Source organism: Callorhinus ursinus, unplaced genomic scaffold (assembly GCF_003265705.2).
Source record: "Callorhinus ursinus isolate GAN/ISIS: 27379988/994484 unplaced genomic scaffold, GSC_fseal_2.0 scaffold17, whole genome shotgun sequence".
In the NCBI taxonomy this organism is placed as follows: domain Eukaryota; kingdom Metazoa; phylum Chordata; class Mammalia; order Carnivora; family Otariidae; genus Callorhinus; species Callorhinus ursinus.
In genome coordinates this window covers 30,414,654-30,437,008 of record NW_027397079.1, presented here as the reverse complement: position 1 = coordinate 30,437,008, position 22,355 = coordinate 30,414,654, and the positions used below count along the sequence as shown (strand labels likewise).

Below are 22,355 nucleotides of genomic sequence, written 5' to 3'. Positions count from 1 at the left end.
GCTCACGTCACAACGCCCCGGTCCCATCGCCTACGTCACTCCTCGCTTGCCTTACCACGTGGGTATTTTATCATCTCTCAGCATCACCACAAGAAGAAGGGTAAGTACCCCACCCAAAAGATATTTTGAGAGAGAGAGAAAGACCACGTTCACATATTCTTATTCAGTGTATTGTTATAATTGTTCTATTTTATTACTTACTGTCGTTAATCTCTTACTGTGCCTAGTTTATAAATTAAACTTTATCATAGGTATGTAAGTATAGGAAAAAACAGTATGTACAGGATTTTGTACTATCTGTGGTTTCAGGCATCCACTGGGGGTCTCAGAACACATCATCTGTGGATAAGGGGGGAGGGGTTTACTGTAGATGCTGTACTGCTGTTCCCTCTTGCACTCAATTCTCTTACCTGTTTCTTTCCCTTAATCTCCACCTCTCTCCTTCTCTTTACTGGCAGTGACAGAACCACCCCAAATTAAATTTTTTTTTTTGTGAAAAGTACTAACCATATTCATGAAAGAGTTGGCAAAGAATATTGTTTCAGCTTTTTCATTTCTTAAGTAAGCAGAGTGATGAATTTACCTAGAAAAGAAAGTGCCAAAGATAAATTCTGTGGATAATAAAAGTTCTTAACAAAGGCAGGTGGATTGATTTGAGTTCTGCCAAACACAGGTCTCCTGCTGACCTGCCCTCATTCTACAACTCAGCACAGAGCAAGCCATTTATGCAGTATTTGAAAAGTGCCTTAAAAAAAAAAATCATGATTGAGATTTAGAAAGCAAGCTTGTATGGAAAGAAAAAAAACTTGAGCCTTATCTCCTTTATTTAAAAAAAATGCTAGATCTAGCTTTTTTCAAAATTTAGTGAGAAATCTGGACCTGGCACACATGTGCTCACTTCGGCAGCACATATACTAAAATTGGACCTGGCACACAGTAGACAATATTATTTGCTGCTCTGAATTTATTTTTCCCACAAGAAATATTCTGACTTCCTCGCTAATATTGTCTATACACACACACACACACACACACACACACACACATTTTCAAGTGGTTTTTTGGAATATTTGAAAAGGAACTAAGATGTAATTATGAAAAACATTATATAGTCACCCCCCAAGTAATTGGTAAATACCATATTGCAGTAAAATCTTTTGAAGTCTAATCTTATAAAATTTATATTTTAAAATTTTAGCCCCAGAAGTTTAGAATATTACAAACTGAACTTCATAATTTTCCAAGATTCAAATTCATTTCTAAGTAATGTTATGAGTCAGCAACCTTAAGACTATAATGCTAGATTACCAGAATATATATACACATATGTATATATATAATATATATAGGCATTAATATTGCTCTAATATTAGGATACAGAGTCTCCACGATAAGGAGCTAAACAAAGAAAAACAATTATTCTAAAGAAGATAAAAATGCACAACTTCCTCAATGAAGTCAATTTTGTCTGGCTTATTCCACACGGTTACATTTAAAAAAAAAACAAACCATAGCATAAATAAACAATCAGGCATAAATCAACCCTTTTGCTTAGATTTTAGGGAAAAATAGGAACTTGGGTCGTTTAGGGAATATACATATATCTCTCAAAAGCCTGTAGCAAGATCATCTGAAATACCCTCCCTCACAGGGAAAGATTTTTGTTTTCTCTTGTTCGCCCTAGTTATCTCAACTTTCTTTCTTTCCATGAAGGTTTTCTGAGCGCTGAAGACTATAAGTCTTCCATAAAGGTTTTCTGAGCACTGAAGACTAGGGTTTGGATCAGTCTAAGAGCTGACATTTTGGGGAGTAAGTGCAATGGAAGCAAACAAGTGGGACTAGGGCAATGCTGTTATGAAAGATCATGAACCCTAGGCTGAATACAGAGACAGGAGAACAAAGTGATGGAAAATGACAGGACATGGCATTGGAAAGGATTTGGTGAGGTCCAACTACTATGTCCAACTACTCTTGAAGTGAGGGCATGTAAGAAAGGAGAAAGGACACAGGTTGTAATAAGAAGTGAGTATCAGTGAACAGTTTAAGAGGTAAAGAGAGAGGGGCCTGAGTGGCTCAGTCTGTTAAGCATTTGACTCTTGGTTTCAGCTCATGTCATGATCTCATGGGCTGTGGGATCAAGCCCTGTGTTGGGCATCATGCTTTGCAGGGAGTAGGCTTGAGATTCTCTCCCTCTGCCCCTCCCCGCACATACACACATGCATGCACTCTCTCTCTAAAATAAATAAATAAATCTTTGGGGGGAAAAAGAGGTAATGAGAGCTGGACTGTGGCCCTGAGCACAAATAACAAGGCACAAGAGGAAGGGAAGATCCTTGCCAGTAAGGAGGCTGGAGAACCATGAGGACAGAATGTTCTGTCTGTGTCATCTGCAGAGTTGTTAAAAAACAAACAAACAAACAAACAGGAGTTGCTGTGGAGAGCAAAACTGCCCCTGTGCACCAGGTGTGGCGTTACTCAATGGACAAAGAGGATGTATTTGGACAGTGCAAGCAATGAAGATGGGAAGCAGACCCCAGAGCCAGCAGCCACTGCTTCCGAACATTGTCTCAAACACACTTCAAACCATAGTAATGCATTTACTGAGGACCTGCCACAGCCAGACACTCTGCTAAGAGCTTTATATTCACCTTCTCACTTACTCTTCCCAGCAACCTAAAGCCATATTTTCCCCAATTTTACAGAATAGGAAAGGGGGTAAAGAAGGATGAATTTGCTCATGTAAACATAATTAAATTTGTGGAGTCCATGTTGAACCCAGGCAATCTATTCCAGATTCCATAGTCCTAACCATTAAACAATATGGTCACTCTGTTCAGAACTCCATCCAGGTGAGGCTAATGACCCTGGGTGGGAAGACTTTGTCTGGAACTCTCATAAAAAACTACAACTGCCTAACCACTTGATCAAGACTAGTTTGGTAGATTTCAGAGGAGGGTCCTTAAACATGAGACATAAATAGAGACTAACACAACACTATGGCAAACAGGTAGAAGGAAGGGAAGACCTATTTCCCATACTCCCAGGCAGACCCCTTTGTTAGACCTGCAAGAGTGCACTGATGGGAAAGAACACCATTTTGACCAAGGAGATTCTGGAGGGGCAGTGTGTTTGCTGATTTGGCCATTCTGAGACTACTCGTCAGGCAGTATCTGCAGCCCATAAAGAAAGAATAGATATGGTGAGGAGGATTCCCCAAGCTGCAATATGCTCAAGCCTAAGCTAGTTCAGGCTATTGAAGTAGATGATCTTTGCTGCCTTAGGTTATTTCTAAATGGCTGTGAAAACTGCTGAGAACCCTAACTCTAAAGTATAAGAGAAAACTTTGGAAAGAGCATAAATAGGAACTCTGTAACTACTTCATCCGTAGTCAATAGATTCACTTGGGAACATTCTTTTTTGGTTGTCAAGTCAAAAATAAAAGTAAATTTCAGTCAGTGGCCAGTGCGGAATCCTCATGTTTCTTACATCTAAATGAAGCAAAGTTGGTATCTGGAATAGCCTGCAAGAAACCCAAGGAAAAGAAACCCAGAAACCCGTCATTAACTGCTTTCCCTTTAGCAGAGCAAGTGTCAACTCCCAAACCAGAAACAAGCTATAGTTCTGATGATGTGAGTGAAACCATGGGAAGGTAAGGGGGATAGGAGGCACTGCATACACAAAGGATGCCCCCAAATCAGGAAAAAACAGGTTACAGTATCTATAAAGACAGTATTGTTAGAAGGTCTATGAAAAGGTTAGAGTAGAAGAAGCCAGGATAAAAGTTGGAAATGAGTACAGATATGGAGAGAAAGTTCTAGAAATAGGGATGTGTTACCAGGGAACAGGAGGGTTTAGCACAGAGAAATCAAACCAACAGTGCAAGGTGTACCTTTTTAGAGGGCCTGGGAGCATATTACCAGACTAAGTGGTTTCTAGTCGCTGCTTTTTATATGCTTTTGTACCTATATACCATTTCATGCCCCTATTTTTCCACAAAAAAATTCATATCCACTATAAACAAGTAAAAAATTATAGTTTAGCAAAAGAAAAGAGAACAACCATAATTAGCTCTGTGGAAATATTATTAATCTTTGAAATATTCATCCAGATTTTTCATATATGTATATTTTCAAAAACAGATCATATTGTACATAATGGACTATAAATTGCTTTTCTCCCTTGGCATTATATTGTGCCAAAACATCCAGGAAAAGATAATTCTTATGTTACAACCATTCCAAAGCATAGAAATTGATGGACAAGTTCCCAACTATAGGCCAGTGTCACCAACCAACACTATGATACAAAATACTAAAGTATTTGCAAATTAAATCTAGTAATACACCATGACAAGTTGGATTTATTGAAGAATTTAAGATGTTTCTAACATTGGAAAGTTAATCCGTATAATTCGCTAGATCAAATATTAAAGGAGGAGAAAGGCATGATCATCTCAATGATAGATGTCACCCATTCCTGATAAAAAAGAATGAATAATTAATGAAAGCACTAGTCACTAGGAACAGAAAGAAAATCCTATACCTGAATGGGTATCTAGCAGAAACACTGAATTTAGTGGTAAAATATGAGAAGCATTTACAGTTAAGTTCGAGAGGGAAAGAGAGAGAAGGGTATTATGTACCAATGCTATATTCTAACATTTTCTTACTTTCTTTAAGGTTCTAACTAATGCAAAACACACAAGAAATAAGAGGAACGAATATTCACAAAGAAGAGATAGGACTGTCACCATTTGCTGACAAGGACATATAAGAGAAGAATCATTCCCCACCTCCAAGAAAAAGATTAGAAAAGGTAAAATATTTCAACAAAGTAGCGTATACATAAGATTAACCTACAAAATCAATTGCTTTCCTAAACACTGTCAAAAATTTTTAAATAAAATGAAAAAAATCATAGTTAAAATAGCGACCACTACTATGAACTACCTAGTAATAAATGTAATCATGAATGTATGTTTATGAAAAAAACATTTTTTGAAATATAAGACTTAAGTGATTTAAAAGATATAACAAGTTCTTGTATTGGAACATTCATTGTAAAGATACTGTATGGTGACTAACATAATAAAATTAAATTTTAAAAAAAGATCCTTTTCCTTTTGAAATTAAGCTATAAAGTTAATATTTAATGAAGGTAACATTTTAAAAACATATATGTTTTTGGGGCACCTGGGTGGCTCAGTCGTTAAGCGTCTGCCTTCGGCTCAGGTCATGATCCCAGGGTCCTGGGATCCAGCCCCGCATCAGGCTCCCTGCTCGGCGGGAAGCCTGCTTCTCCCTCTCCCACTCCCCCTGCTTGTGTTCCCTCTCTCACTGTTTCTCTCTCTGTCAAATAAATAAATAAAATCTTAAAAAAAAAGCTTAATAAAAACATATTTGTTTTTATTCATCCAGAGGCCTCCATTGATTTTGAAAAAAAATAGAAATTTTAGACAGGATGCAAAGGGAAAGTAATATTCAGATTTTGACTTTAAAAAATATAATTTTTTTTCAAAAATATTTTTTCTTTTCTTTAAATTTTTTCTTTAAATTCAATTTAATTAACATTCAATTTAATTAAAAATATACTGTATTATTAGTTTCAGAGGTACAATTTAGTGATTCATCAGTTGCCTGCAACACAGAGTGCTCATTACTTCAAGTGCCCTCCTTTAATGCCCATCACCCAATTACTGATTCCACAGCAAAGAATTGTCTTGAAAGTCAAGGTTTGGAGGTAGGAGGTACCTGGGTGGCTCAGTTGGTTAAGCATCTCTCTTCAGCTCAGGTCATGATAACAGGGTCCTGGGATCGAGCCCTGCATCAGGCTCTGCTCCGCGGCTCTCTCTCTCAGCACCTACTTGTGCTCTCTCTCTTCTCTCTCTCTCTCTCTCTCTGTCAAATAAATAAATAAAATCTTTAAAAAAGAGAGAGAGAAAAAAGAAAGTCAAGGTTTGTTGAGTGAGGAAAATAGTTTCTAGTTTTACAATCTCTCCTTTACATTTCAAGAGCTAAACTGACTGACCTAGATCATGGGGTTTACTATTATCATACTGTAGGCAGAATGTAACATGCCAGGTAAGAAAGGTTCCCAAAAGATGGAAAGAAAAAGCATAGATCACCCCTTCTTTGGAGGAAGAAGAAAGATTTGAAAGAGAAGTATCTAACATAGAGATGTTGTCTGGATTCTTAGGAGGACATAAGGATCATAACAATATCAAGAAGAAAAAGAAAAGAAAAAAATGACCTGTGTCTATAAGAAAGTAGGTAAAATAAAATTGAAAAAAGAAAGTAGGTAAAATGTACTTATAATATATTATATATATAGATAGACTTTAAAAGAATGAGAAAAACGAATCAATCGATACAATCACATTCAGCTCAAAAATTATACCATGATCCTATTTCTGTGCCAATAAATATATGTCGACAACATCATGTCTAATAGCTGCGTATTTTACATTATATAAACGTGCCATACATACTTTTCTATTGCTAGATACTTAGTTTGTCTCATATTATAACTTTTATATCATAATAAACAATTTTAGACATAAATTGTAGTACACTTTCTGATGTTTGTTGTGCAATAAGTTCCTTAGGATAAATTGGTAGAACTAGAATTAGTGAGAGAAAATGCAAACAAAATATTAAGACTTTTGATATATATTGATAGGTGGCTCTCCAAAATGGTTCTATCAGCTGTGTGGTCAGCTTTGGGGCTGGTATTTTAAACAAAGAGAGGAGAGGTAGGTAAACTTGATTGGAATAATAACTGAAAAAATTGTGCCAAAAGGGTAAGAACAGATCCAGACATTCCTGATCAATTCTGTTGGTTGGTCTTCTACACAAAATTTTTTTTTCTCTAAATGTACTTAATCATAGTTGCTGCAGTGTATCAATAAGCATCTTTTTCCAGATTAAAAAGTTTTCCCAGAATTAACTTAGCATAATGAAAGGTAAGAAGGCATAGAATAAAGAACACTAGATTGAGGTAAGATTGTGGATTCATATCTGAGCCCTATTTTGTATTTGTATGAATTTGAGTAAGTCACTTAATTTCTCTTACTCTTTTTTTTTATTTTTTGTATTTTAATTTTTTTATTTAAATTCTAGTTAGTTAACATATATGGTAAAATTGGTTTCAGGTATAGAATTTAGTGACTCATCACTTACATATAACACCCAGTGCTCATCACAATAAGTACCCTCCTTAATACCCATCACCCATTTGCCCATTCCCCATCCACCTCCCTCTATGGACCCTCAGTTTGCTCTTTATAGTTAAGAGTCTCTTACGGTTTGCTTCCCTTTCTTTTTTTTTTTTTCCTTTCCCCTATGTTCATCTGTTTTGTCTCTTAAGTTCCACATGAGTGAAATCATTTTGTCTTTCTCTAATTTATTTTGCTTAGTGAAATATACTCTAACTCCATCCATGTCATTGCAAATGGCAAGATTTCATTCTTTTTGATGGCTGAGTAATATTCTTCTGTGTGTGTGTGTGTGTGTTTGTGTGTGTGTGTGTGTATCCCACAACTTCTTTATCCATTCATCAGTTGACAGACATTTCGTTCTTTCCATAATTTGGCTATTGTTGGTAATGCTACTATAAAAATCAGGGTGCATGTGCCCCTTTGAATTAGTATTTTTTTGTGTCCTTTGGGTAAATACCTAATAATGCAACTGCTGTGTTCTATTTTTAACTTTTTGAGGAAACTACGTACCATTTTCCAGAATGGCTGCACTAGTTTGCATTCCCACCAACGGTGCAAGAAGCTTCCTCTTTCTCCACATCGCTACACCTGTTGTTTCCTGTGTTATTGATTTTAGCCACTCTGACAGGTGTGAGGTGGTATCTCATCGTGGTTTTGATTTGCATTTCTCTGATGATGAGTAATGTTGAGCATCTTTTCATGTGTCTGTTAGTCATCTGGATGTCTTCTTTGGAAAAATGTCTGCTCACATCTTCTGCCCATTTCTTAACTGGATTATTTATTTTTTGGGTGTTGAGTTTGATAAGTTCTTTATAGATTTTGGGTACTAACCCTTTATCAGATATGTCATTTTCAAATATCTTCTCCCATTCCCATAGGTTGCCTTTTAGTTTTGTTGATTGACTTGTTTGCTGTGCTGCAGTGTATCTTTTTATCTGGATTAAGTCCCAATAGTTCATTTTTGCTTTTGTTTCCCTTGCCTCCAGAGATGTGTCTAGTAAGAAATTGCTATGGCTGAGGTCAAAGAGGTTGCTGCCTGTTCTCTCTTCTAGGATTTTGATGATTTCCTATTTCACATTTAGGTCTTTCATCCATTTTGAATTTATTTTTGTATGTGGCATAAGAAAGTGGTCCAGTTTTATTCTTCTGCATGCTGCTGTCCAGTTTTCCCAACACCATTTGTTGAAGACACTTTTTTTCCATTGGATATTTTTTCCTGCTTTGTCGAAGATTAGTCGGCCATATAGTTGTGGGTCCATTTCTGGGTTCTCTACTCTGTTCCATTGATCTATGTGTCTGTTTTTGTGCCAGTACCATACTGTCATGATGATTACAGCTTTGTAATATACCTTGAAGTTGGGAATTGGGATGCTTCCAGCTCTGTTTTTCTTTTTCAAGATTGCTTTGGCTATTTGAGGTCTTTTGTGGTTCCATACAAATTTTAGGATTGTTTTAGCTCTGTGAAAAATGCTGATCGTATTTTGATAAGGATTGCATTAAATGCATAGATTGCTTTGAGTAGTATGGACATTTTAAAAATATTTGTTCTTCCAACCCAAGAGCATGGAATGTTTTTTCATTTCTTTGTGTCTTCCTCAATTTCTTTCTTAAGTGTTCTATAGTTTTCAGAGTACATATCTTTTACCTCTTTGTTTAGGTATATTCCTAGGTATCTTACAGGCTTTTTTGTGCAATTGTAAATAAGATCAATTCCTTGATTTCTTTTTCTGCTGCTTACTTATTTGTGCATAGAATGCAACAGATTTCTGTGTGTTGATTTTATATCCTGCCACTTTGCTGAATTTGTATATCAGTTCCAGTAATTTTTGGTGGAGTCTTTCAGGTTTTCTACATAGAGTATCATGTCATCTGCAAATAGTGAAAGTTGGACTTCTTCCTTGCTGATTTGGATGCTTTTTATTTCTTTTTGTTTTCTGATTGTTGAGGCTAGGACTTCCAGTACTGTGTGAAATAACCATGGTGAGAGTGGACATCCCTGTCTTTTCCTGACTGTAGAGGAAAAGCTCTCAGCTTTTGCCAATTGAGGACGATATTAGCTGTGGGTCTTTCATATATGTGGGCCTCTATGACATTGAGTTATGTTCCCTCTATCCCTACTTTGTTGAGGATCATTTTTTATTTTATTTTTTTGAGGAATTTTTTTATTTATTAGAGAGAGAAAGGAAAGAGAGCATGTGAGCAGGGGGACGGAGAGAGAATCTCAAGCAGACTCTGTCTTGATCACACAGAGCCCATGTGGGGCTCTTCTCACCACCCAGAGATTATGACCTGAGCTGAAATCAAGAGTTGGACACTTAATCAACTGAGCCATTGAGGAGCCCCAAGGGTCATTTTTTAAATATAAAGTAGGAATAATACCTTTGGTTGTTGTAGAGATAAAATCACATATGTGAAAGGACCTGGCAGAGTGCCTGACACCAAAGACAGTAGATTTTTATTTCATTTTCCTTCCTACAGAGCAAAAAGATAAATGAGTTTTATTCAAATAAAATTAACTACTTTATTTGTTGGACACTACACATGAGGAAATGTGTTGGATAAAAACCAGGATGGGGCTTGAGTTCTGGAGACACTTTGCTGTGATACTACATCTCCGTCACTAGCCTTCTACATGATTTTTAGCAAATTGTCAGCTCTTCCTGAGATGCATTGTTTTTACCTATAATGAGGAAATGTGTTCTGAATCAAAGGTCTAGACCTAAGGCTAATTTTGTATGTATGCACATTTTTTCCAGAAGTAAGGTCCAAAGCTGTCAACAGAATTTCGAAAAAAGAGATCTATGTGCAGTAATAGATAGTGATATTTTAGAATCTAGATGGTCTCTAAAATTTCATCTGTATCTAATACTCTCATTCTCATCAAACTCATAATTGACTGTTCCTTTTGGTTCAATATTAGTCATTAATATGTTATGAAGCAGTGTAATGTTTTAGTGGTGATTTTCCAGCCAGAATTTGTAGGTTCTTTCTTGGCCTCTGTGCATCCCTGCAGTTTTCTCACAGCCACTGGGAAAATGGTATGGCCCCAGCATTGCTACACCACAGGTTCTGATTACCTGAGCAGTTTTCTAGACTTATTATCCTCCTCATCGTACTTGGTTCATTTTTTTTTTTTAAGAAAATGTTCTCTCTCTAGGCTAATTCACCAGAGAACAAATTTAATTAATAGGTGGCAACATATTGCAACTCTCACTGCCAAGATACATGATTAAGAAGAGAGCCTGCAGGCTTCCAGATCTTTTGATTGTTTTTATTTCAAGCTTCTTAAAATGCACAAGATCATATTGAGAACAATGTCAGATTATAATTTCACCATGATAAATATGAATATCTGTGAATATTAAAAAGTAAACCGAAGAAAAAATACTAGATGTAAGTGATTGTTAGTAAGCAATATATTTATTTGCAATGAAAATTATAGTGTTAAATGAATGCATCATGGGGCTCAGAGAAGTAAAATATTTATTCTGTTAATATTTATCAAGAGTCAACAGTGTGCTATTTATCAAGAGTCAACAGTGTGCTATGCAAGGGATGTAAAGGATAGAATGTTGAACTTGAATCCTCCCTCCAGGAAAATAATTTATCAGGACATGCAAGAATACAATATATGTTTGCAAATAACTATAATGCAAGGTTATAATACAAGTGTTATGTTCCAACTCAGTATGAATAGATCAACTGCCAAAGCTGTCAGTAGTCAGAAAGAAAACTTTAAAATGGAGGAAAGAAAGATCTCATACAGAAGTTAGCCATCAAGGTGAATTTTGATTCATAGGCTGGGTTTGAACACATGAAATATTGGTGTAGACATTCAAATAGAGGCAATGGAATAGACAAAGCAAAGAGGTAAATCTAAGAGGTTTGAGAACTCTTCAGGACATGCATTTTAATCTCTCAGTAATATTTCTTAATTTCTTGAATCTAGGATACATAAATGGGAGTACTAAGAAACACACTAAGAGAGCAAGCCTGTGACTAAATTGGGGAGGACCTTGAATGAAAAACTAGTTTTTATTTCATCTATAGGCTCTGAGGAAACATGGATGATTTTTAAATAAGGAAGTGATATGATCTGAGTTTACATGAGGAAGATTAATTTTTGGCAGTATATATTGTGGAAACTAACTGGGGAAACAAGAAACTAAGCAAAGATAATGATGTCAGTAATTCAAAGAGGGAGAAGAGAAAGAAGAGAAGCTATCATGCTCAAATCAGTCATTTTTTTTTTAAAAAGACTTTATTTATTTGTTTGACAGAGAGACACAGTGAGCGAGGGAACACAAGCAGGGGGAGTGGGAGAGGGCAGGGACCCCGGTGTGGGGCTCAATCCCAGGATGTGGAGATCATGACCTGAGCCGAAGGCAGACACTTAATGACTGAGACACCCAGGCGCCCAAATAAGTCATTTAAAAAAAATTATTTTTAATAGTATGAAGGCTCTGGAGGAAATGGGGTAGAAAATGAGTCTGGGAGGGTACTGGAGCTACAGAAACAGGACACTCAAAATCAGTAAGGAGAATGAGACAGGGTTTGGGTGGAAAGCTATGTAAACTGAGGAATGGAGATGAAAAAGACTGAAAAAAATCCACAGAGACTCAGTGACCTATGTGACAATAATCAGCAGTCTAACATATCTATTATTGGAGTCCAAAAAAGAGATGGAGAAAGAAAAAAATATTTGAAGAAATAATGGCCAAGAAATTGTAAAGTTTTTTGAGAACTATAAACCAACAGCTCCAAGAGGTTCAACAAGCCCCAAGGAAGGTAATCACATCAATATTCAAGTTGCTAGAAATAGGAGCTAAAGATTAAATATTCACAACAGCCAGAGGAAAGAAGAAGACTTTACAGTAAGACATAGTAAAATGGAACAAATAAGGGAAATTTGCAGACTACTCATCAGAAATAATACAAGCTAGAAAAAAATGGAACGATATTTTTAAAGCACTGAAAGAGCAAAGTTATCCACCTAGAACCTTAGGGCCTCCCAAAATGAAGGTGAAATATCACATTGTGCATATGAAATCCGTAAGTGCGGCCAAGGGCAGGCCAAGTGTGGACCCTTCTCTCCAATGGGGTCGGAGGACAGAGGGGAGTGCATGCATGTGGTGGTGGGACGGCTAGAGGCAAAGAAGAGCCTAAAACAAACCAAAAAACCCCGGCCTGATGAAAGGCACAATGGCTGACAAAGAGCTAAGTTTAGCCCAGGCGAGAATCTCAGGCAGGAAAAGATGGTTCTCAGAGTAAGAATAATGCCATTATGAGAGTGAAGGTCAATTACTGAGGAAAGGAAATCCTCCTGTTTTTAGGGTACAGTGCAGCAGGCTCAGGGGCTATTGACAGGTGTCTTTTCCTTAAGATTATCTAGTTCAATCACTTTAAATAACAGGGGGTACAGTGACTTCTCCTTTTTTAAAAAGATCATAGTAAATTGGATTTGTAAACATTTAGAAAATTACTTTTAAATTGATAAAGTTTGCTGTGGGTTGGCCCAGGGTCTGACACCATCTGAGGCTGGTCACAGGGAGTCATATTTGCTTTCTCTATTACTTTCATTGGATGATAATGGCTTTTTTTTTTTTCTTTAATGCTCCATATTTCTTTTTGAGAACTTGAATAGTTCCTGAATCTCCAGATTAATACTGGAGAACATGAATGCCAGTAGGCAAAGGCCCTGACCTTTCATTCTAGCAGTGATATTACCAAAAGGCTCTCGGGGCAGGCTTTTCTAAACAGGGTGGAGGTAGTCTTGCAAACAGTTGTCACATGATAATTTCTTATGTTGCTCATGCTTTGCAAAGCAGAGAAAAGGGAGTGGCCTCAGTCACCAAGAATTTCCATTTGTTCCTCCAGGAGTCTGTGAGAGCTCCATTGGACCTCAGAAGATGTAGCCCACTGCAGATGAGACTTCAGAACCATTTGCAGCTTCCACCTGAGAGCATCCTCTCTGCTCCCAAATCACTCCCCTTCCTTCTCGTATCTTAAGTTTTCACCATAAAATGTAATTCTTCCCTTTTCCTTACTAACCTGAAATGCTGTCAATGATTTTTCTGAAATGTCTTTTGAATCTGTCACTTTTTTCTATGCCTGTGGCCACAGCTAGTCTTTCTAATTCTGCCATCTCTTTTTAAAACCCATCTTCCCATCTTGCTATGTCAGTGATCTTAGTCTAAAACTTAGTGCTCCTACCCAAATAAATGTATTTTCTCTGGGATAAATTCCAGGACCTTTTACGTGGTGCTCTAGGTCCCTACCATGTGGCCAAATCCAGTCTCCATCTTGTCTTTAATCATTACCCGATCTTACCCACAGACGTCAACACAGAAAAGCTCCAGACGAGAAAGTCATAAATTTTAGTTGACAAAATATCGAACTTTGCTGCATTACATATGTCCTTACAAAGGGATTGGCGGGTCAAAAACTACCCAAGGGACAGGGATTTTTCATAAAATGAGCGTTTATATCCTACAGTTCTCTCACTGATAAGAGAAAGATAAACTTCTCAGGGAATGATGGTGGCAACTTTTTCATATGCTAATGGTTAAAATTCCTTAGGAGGAGATTCATAGTTCAAAGTGGTGGAAATCCTCAGTTCCATCTTCAAATCACAGAGGGCAAAAAAATAAAAAATAAAAAATGGAACATGGCTTTTTCCCCAAACCAAAGGAAGTTTGAAGACGCTTGATCCAGAGTGAGGTGCTAAGAAAACAGGCTTGTGGCAAAGCCTTCAAAGCCAGAAAGAATGTGAGAGAACAAACAAGAAGGCCCAAGAGGAGCCTGGGAAGGCAAAGGGGCAGGGCTCCAGGGAGGGTGGCAGTCTCCCATCCTGACAGAGACTTCTCTGGGATTTCATTTCTAACCACTGATGGGCAGAGAACAAGGGAGAAGCAACAGTGGAGTTGGTGAGAAACGAGGCTGAGGGAAGAGCAGTTCCAAGCTGAAGGCAAACAGAGGCAGGCCTGGACGCAGAAAGGAAAGAGCCCCCTTGTCCAAGGGATTTAGGGAAGCCAGCCTGATAGAAGCCAGATGGAAATACAGCAAAAGGGCCGTCTCCAGAGTGGGACTAAGACTGCTCTTGGGTCTGCAAGAGGAGGGCAGGAAGGAAACTTCTGCCTGCTCACCTCAAAGTGCTTGTGCTGCCCCTCAGGCATTCTGCTAGGACCCTGTCAGCTGTGGTGTAGACAGTCTGTAGGACAAGCTGCGTGGGCAAGGCACCCGGAGGAGAGATGGTGTCTAAGACGGAGAATGCAAGTCTCTGCCCCAGGAGGTGACTCTTCTATTAATTCCTGAAAGGCAGAGTGAAAAGGCAGAGGCCAGTGACAACAGGAAACTTCAGCTTCCCTAGAAATAGAAAGGTTTAGCAATCCTGGGCCTTTCCTCCTGCCCTGGACTCTTTCCCCATTTACATGACTGCATTGGCTTCGAAAGGCATTTGAGGTTATCTCAGCACCGCAGAGAAACGCAACATCCATATGGGCTGGATTCACAGGAGAAAACATCATGGAATGGGTGGGGTTTGAGCTAGAACCCAACGGAGAGAGACAAAGGAGATTATGTGTGTCTGTCTAAAGGCCCACAGGCTGACTCTAAGGCCTCAACAGGGTCAAATCCTTTCTCTTGGATTGTCACTAACAGACAGATCATCAAAGGGATCCCCAGCAGGCTCAGCATCACTGAGCCCTTAACCTAAGAGAAACTCTGAGGATTGTGCTGTTACAATGGAGCAAGTCACTGCTGTTCCAGCAAGTGAAAAAGTGTATAGTGAAATCAGTGGGCAAGGATAATTTGGGGAAGGAGCAGTGGGCCAGGTGTCCTGATTTCTACTCCTGGTTATTTTATTAATTTGCTATGTGTCTGGGCAATTTGCTGATATTCTGGACCTTCACTTCTTTATCAGTAAAATTAAGGGGTTAGACTAGGTGAGCTCCTAATTGTTTAGGCTCAAAAGATCCATGACTCTGAGAAAGATAACTATGCTTGAGCAGCTCTGTTCTCTTTTGGAGGTTAGAGGGAGTGGTGTTTGGTTTGGGACATGTGAGGGAATCACACAATTACTCAATCAATATTTATGTAGCACCAACTATGAGCCAAGCACCATCTTAGGGACTGGGGATACAGTGGTGAACAAAATAGACAAAACATCTCCACCCTCACTGTGCTTAGATTCTCGTGGAGGGGGACAGAAAATAAAGAAAATAAATAAGATACAATATTTTGTATATTAAATGGTGATTAATGCCTACATGTGATGGTGTCTAGAATTGAAGAAGGCTATGTGTCATAAACGGAGAGCAGAGGATTGAGGCAAACATCACAAACCTTGGAACAGAATAAGAGTAAAATTTTCCTTTCTGTCCACCTGCTGTTCTAACTTCTATTTTCCTGAAAACTGGCACACGTTCATTATACACACTAGAATGTTCTAATGTGACCAGGGACCGTGACAAAAGTCACAGTGATCAGGCAGTTGTCTGTTGTTTGCCTGATGCCGTGACATCTAGAATGTGCCATCAAAGGCCAGTGTGAGCCTTGCTGGGCAGTGGCAGCCGCTTTTACTTTTTCTGGACTGGTATTCCTTCCAATTCTTTTTCCTTTTTGTATTTTTGGCCTGAAATTCCAAATGTAATGAACATTATTCAATCATCCTTTTTTTAACCACCGAGAATTTTTTTTTAATTTACAATTTCACAGATTTTTTTTTTTTAAACTGGGTAAACGTCAAAGTTTAAACCTCTCTGTTTTGCAGGTCCATTTTCTAGGTTAATCTCATTAGTATGTCTAGATAAGGCATAATATTTGTGTCAGAGAAAGGAAGTCAGCATGCTCCAGTATCTTAAGAAAATTACATTTTCTGAAAGCGAGTTGGCCTCTATCTAATCGCTGTAAGACACCTTTTTTTTCCTAGACAACCAAACACAAATTGGCTGATCCCTAGAAAAAAAATAACTCAAGGGTCAGAGAGGAAGGTTAGAGTTTAAGTAAAATAAAACAACCTGAAAAACACTTAATCACCCAAGTTACCAGCAATCGGAATAGACAGGAAGTAAATGAACATGTCATCCAGATTCAAATAGTAGAACTAAAGGCCAATATTTAGAAATATATAATTTCTTGGATAAAAATATCAAAGCTCAAATTCTAAGCCAAATTGCCTCATGCCCATCATGGTCTCTTGTAGAGTTGACAGGAGAACAAAAGAGGGGGTGCTGCTGAGAAGGATCCACAACTTCACTGGAGGGAACCTCGTGCCGCAGAGTATGAAAGAGCAAAGACATTAGATAAAGTTGTGATGCTTGGCTGTGGATTTCCCTGTGTTGATTTTTATGATGCCTGCTGGCTGAGTCGGAGTGGGGGGTGACAGCTGGTAACTTGGTGGGGTAGGGGGTGGCAGTGCAAGCCAGGACCAAGAAGAAGACTCAAGAACAGACCCTAGAACAGATGTGAGCTGCTGGAACAGCCCCATGTGATCCAGCAGGGTCCTGACAGCCCTCGTCATTAACTGCATGAGTAGAGAAAAAAGGGCTCTGGTCTTTTTTATTTATTTTTATGTGGGCTTTTTGGGTCTCTTTTTTTATTTTTATTTTAAAGATTATTTTTTTATTTTAGAGAGAGAGTGAGTGCAAGCAGGGGGAGGGGCAGAGGGAGAGAGAGACTCTCAAGCAGACTCTGCACCGAGTATGGAGCCCATCTCCGGGCTCGATCTCATGACCCTGAGATCATGACCTGACCTGGAACCAAGAGTTGGATGCTCAACCGACCGAGCCACCCAGGTTCCCCTGGTCCTTTTCAAAGTGAGTTTCTTACATTTCTTTCCTTCCCAGTGCTCGGGCATTTCCCCAGCCTATGTGTCACTATGTGTGTTCCTCTGAGAACGTTTGAGCACTTACCCTAATGCTAACACATTGTCATAGTAATAGTAGTCATCATACTACTAAAAGCAAATACTTATATTGTGTGCAGCCGATTTTCCAGTCCCTGTTCCAATTACATATATGAATGCCTCTCATCCTCACAGCCATGCCATGAAGCCAGCACAGTGGGGAGACCTGAGTCACAGAGAAGTTCAGTGACTTACTCAAGGGCACACAACAAGACTCACAGCTGGAGTAAGACACAGGATTGTAGGAATGCCTAACCTGTGCCTTCCAGATTGTTCGCTCAATTTCCGCTCATGGGGGGACGTGAGATGGGGGTACTGAAGGTGTGCAGCTGGGAAGATGTCCAGAGCATGTCTTGTTACAGCCCTGTTCTCGCCCACCCTAACACCACCCACAGTCTCTAGGGTCAAAAGGTGCCATCAGGATGGGAACGAGAAGTGCTTCCGCCCGGAGAGAGAGCTCACAAGGGTGTCCTGAATAGGAGAGCTGCCGTGGGGAGGGGGCCACCAAGGAAGAAGGGAAAAGTGGGGCTATCAGGTGGCAAAGAACCACCACTGAGTCAGTGTCTCATGAGCCAGGAGAAGAATCCTGAGAAGATCTAATATTCATGTGGAGATCATATATTTGTGAGCCCCGACTCAGGACACATGGTTTGAAACAGAGTCTGAAAATTTAGAATTGGGAGACTGTCCCCCAAATTCACTGACATTCTAGATACTGAGGCTCTTTTCAAGTCACTTGCTGAATGTTTGACTGCATTCAGCTGAGGAACAGGGTCACCTTGTAAAGGTGTGTGTGGACACACGTGTACGTGCAGAACCTCAGGTTCCAAAGGGCTCTGCAGCCACCAAAGCAAATAAATAACACTGGCTGTGAACTGCTGGACAGACCAGAACACGGCCCATTCATTAAACGGAGGTCTTTGGCTTGATATCATCCGCTATTTGACACCATACATTCAAACATCCCTGCTGCATCCCTATATATTTATTGAGAAAACAAAACTCCAACACTCAAAATCTTGCCTCATATGCATGGCACACCTCTCTGGCATTAGGGAACCTTCTGAGGGTTCTTTAATTAATTACAACAGAACAATAATCCTGCCCTCCCTCCCTCCGCTACAACAGCCTGAGGCTTCCGCAAGCCGCTTTCTGGATAGCTTTGTCTTCCGATAATAAGAGACACTTCAAAAGAAATGTCCCCCTCCGACATGGAGAAGAGCCAGGGGAAATTCCCTTCAGAACATCTCCCATAAATGCTTCCATTTCCTGAAACAGGAACAGGAGGCCACAAAAATGAACTTGGATGAAGCACTATGGTGGCATTTGTCACAATGCATTATAATCATTTATTGTGATTTTCTGGTTCGACTATAAGGGACTCCGTTTTAGCCAGCATTTTACAGAGTAGCGGGCACACAATAGATACTCTCTAAAATTTTATGAAAGGGATGAATGAATTCACTGCTCTTGACATGAATAAGGAATTTTAAGCTCAAGCGAAACAAACATGCACACACACACAAGGTACAAAACCAAAATAAAATTTTTACTTCATTGGTCATTAAGAAAATCAAATTAATAAACACGGTAATTCTCACAGTTATGACAATAGTTCTTTCTGCAATCTTTCCCCTCTCCTTCCCCTCGAAAAAAAAAAAATCTGGGTTATAGCTTTTTTTTTTAAAGTAGGCTGCATACCCAGCATGGAGCCCAAAGGGGGCTTGAAGTCACAACCCTGAGTTCAAGACCTGAGCCAAAATCAAGAGTGGACCATTCAGCTGACTAAGCCACCCAGGTGCCCCTTTTAAAATTTTCTTTTACTATCAATAAACTAGGAAATTTACATTATGACTCTTCTTCCTTAGGGATAGTGAACTTTCAATGGGTGCTTACCCATGATAGGCCAACCCCTACACAAAAGGCATTGTTATCCATTCAACAGATGAGAAACTGGGTCTCAGAGAGCTGAAACAGCCCGCTCTTTGTCACACAGATACTAAGTGGTGAGATTGTGATTCAAACCCCAAGAGCTTGCTTTCACCATTACAAATGACCTCTCCACCAGGTTCATAACCTTGCCTTTTTTAATCTCAGAGAAAAATTGAGCCAGAATCCTTACGAAATGGGGAGGGGTGGGGGAGTTGAGGAGTAATCAGGAGCAAGAACACAGTCTTGGAGGAAGCTGGCCTTACTAGGAAGCATGGCATACAGTGAGACCCCAGGAGCTAGGGGCAATGGGTCGTTTATGGAAATGCCAGGCAGTGGTTTTACAAAGAGTGAATTTTAAACCTAGCCAGAAGGATAATGATATTGGGACCAATTGCTCCTGCTGAGCAAAAGAGGGATGATGACACAGAGCAGCACAGAGCTCCAAACCCAGTGAGTATCAAGATGAACAGAATTAGTAGGGCAGTGGGCTGTTTGCTGGCTGTAGGGCTTAGAAACAAAAGAACTGATGTCAGAAACTTTGAAAAGCCCTTTTAGCAGGGGAAGGGCACATGAGAAAAATCCTCTGGGAGGCAGAAGAAGTAACGAAAGCAATTGCAAAGGTGCTAAGACATACAAACTTCAACACTTCTTAAAAACCACAGCTTGGGGGGGTAGTCGGGTCTCCTGAGGGCAGCAGAGTCTGATTTGGTGGGTTTTGCCCAGTTGCTGTTGGACAGGGACAAGGGTGGATCTAGGCCTAGTTTAATTTTAGGAGTACCAAATGTAAGTCTCCAAAAGCTACCCCTAAAGCCTGCCACCGCATTAAGAAGTCCACCATTAGAATCGCATAGGACTCAGAAAACCGCTGTTTGGCAAACTCCCAAGAGTAGAAACACACTACATTGTTTCCAGTGTGGTACGGAAGTTTCCAAATAGAAAGTAAGTTGCCACAGCGATCGGACAAGACAAACAGTTTCTGCAAGAAGACATAAGATGTCCAAAGTACAGAGTGCACAGCTGTGCCTGAGCTAGGAGGAGACAGAAGAGAGACAATAGAGTGGGAGGTGGCATCATATAAATCTCTACTGCAGTCATCAGATGTGACTGTTGATGTGCCAAACACTCTTCTAGGCATTGGATATACGAAACGAGCAAAACAGGCAAAAATTCTGCCCCTCGTGTAGCTTATAACCAAGGAAAAATACTGGTAAATTTTTCTGACTTGACCATTTCCCTTTGGCTAGGTAATACCACGAGTGGGAAGTTCTTCACAGAGAGCACCAGTAATAACAGTAAAATAACAAATAAACTTGGTCCCACTTAAGCCAACAGGAGTCTGTTGGCTCTGTATTATCCCAGTTTCACCAGAGGAAACTAGGGTTAAAGTCCTGGGAAAGACAATGCAGCTATCAGGGACTGAGCTGGAATTACGTCTCAGCACTTGGTGACTAGAGAAGCAGCCCAGGGTGGAACATGGACTCGGGGATCAACGGAATTAGAACCGAGGTCTGCCTGTGCTGCTCACGTGACCTTGGGCGATTTATGTATTTTCGACTTCGTTCAGTGGGGATGCATGTTTGGGATGATAGAACCTACTTTAAAGGGTGAAGAAAAAGCTAGCATGAAAAACGGAAGTGAAATTAGACCAATTCCTGGCATGTAGTAAGTGTTCAATAAATGAAAACTCTCATAACAACCAACAACAATTAATCCATGTTCTTTCCCTTTTCCAGTGCCTCAGACTTGTCCCCTGGACTGAACATCCACCTGAGGCTGCCAAGGCACAACCCTACCCTGCCCATCTCCCTCTGCTCCTGTAAACCGTAGATGGGAAACAGACACAAAGAAGCCCCAGGCATGGAGGTTCATCACTCCCATTCCACAGGCACAGCCATTACACAACATCAGCTGGTCTGCTGTGCCTTTTTGGGAGGCCATTTTTGAAAAGTTGTCCCTTTGAATGCACAGAAGTCAGGAAATGCAAAATTAAGGTTCTCAGAGTAACCATAACTCACTCACAATGCACATCGAGGCATAAATTTCCCTGGAAGTACAACAACATAAAACATTGAGCACACCAGAGTGGGAGAAGTGAGGACTGTTGCTAAAGTCATAAATTTGAATTTCGTGACTTGGGTGCATTTTCACTGTCACCCATGACACTACATTAACATAGCATTCACACTAGAAATTGCGACATAATTCAGAGGCCTTCGTGCTTGTGACTGAGGTAGTTTTCTCTGTAGGGACCTCTTCTCAGACATTCATAAGGATTTCAAGGAAAAAAAAAAAACCTGAGAAGAAATATTAGTCCCTTGGGGAATGTAGCGAAATCTACCCAGCATAAAAGGATTAGCTACATTTATTTTCTAGCAAGCTCTGGAAGCAAGCAACCACTTCCCTTTCAAGGACTACATCCCTGAGAGAAGGTGGCTTACTCAATCCTTGCCATCATCTGAATCTTCCACTGGGTCTTGAGGGAGTGTGGGCTGTAGATGTCCTGCCTCCTCCCCTGGGACAGGAAGGGTCAAATAAATGGGTATCAAAAACGTCAGTGTATGCAAATTGATAACTTGTGTATTTACGGTGGCAATCCATTCAATGTTCCTGTAAGTTGTAGAAGTCAGAGTGAGAAATTCAGGGTCCTCAGGGTTCACAAACCATCAAAGACCGATAGGACCAAGGCACCTAGAACGAGTCACCACCTCAGTTCCAGCCCTCCTTCTACCTGGGTCCCGGTCCCCTGTAAAAGGAGGTCTAATGATAATAACACTTTCTTTTCATAGAGAGAGGAGACTATGGAAACTCTTATGGTCTTGTCTGCTCTGTGACCAAATATTCTTTGATCATAACGTCTAATCCTAATACCTTCCTGCACAGATGATATTCCAAGATTAGCATTTCCCCTAAAGGTTCCCAGTTTTTTACCTTGAGTGTCTCCTTGTCTCAGAGAAGGTACACGCTTCCTACACAGAGAGGTTGCTTATTTCTCCCTGGAAAGGAGCCTTTCCAAGGACTGTTAGCAATGGAGACAGTCTATAGGGTGTTCACTTAATCCTCATTGTACCTCCCCCTTGTCTTATTCTTCCTTCTATGGTTATTTTAAGGTTTAAACAACAACAACAAAAATGTATATAAAGTGCCTGACACCCAGTAGAGGCTCAACAAATGTCAGATTAGTTTAAGTTACTTTGCTAAGTAACTAGTGCCCTCCCTACCTGGATGGAGTGTTCCCTCGCACACTCTTCTCTAACCTCCCCACCTCTCCCCATACAGAACGTGGAGAGAGGATTGCCATGCTAC

At 39.8% G+C, this 22,355-nt stretch overlaps 1 long non-coding RNA gene across 3 annotated transcripts; it reads left to right on the top strand.

The window, feature by feature from the left end:
- The first annotated feature begins 55 nt into the window (after positions 1–55).
- On the top strand, positions 56–21,584 carry LOC112834826 (uncharacterized). Of its 3 annotated transcripts, none has more exons than XR_012381163.1 (4): positions 56–100; positions 1,714–2,022; positions 4,680–4,815; positions 20,786–21,584. It is a non-coding gene; the product is annotated as an uncharacterized lncRNA (long non-coding RNA). The 3 variants fall into 3 exon arrangements; XR_012381164.1 differs by lacking the exon at positions 20,786–21,584 and adding an exon at positions 16,419–16,534; XR_012381165.1 differs by lacking the exon at positions 20,786–21,584 and adding an exon at positions 13,094–13,410.
- Positions 21,585–22,355: the final 771 nt, after the last annotated feature.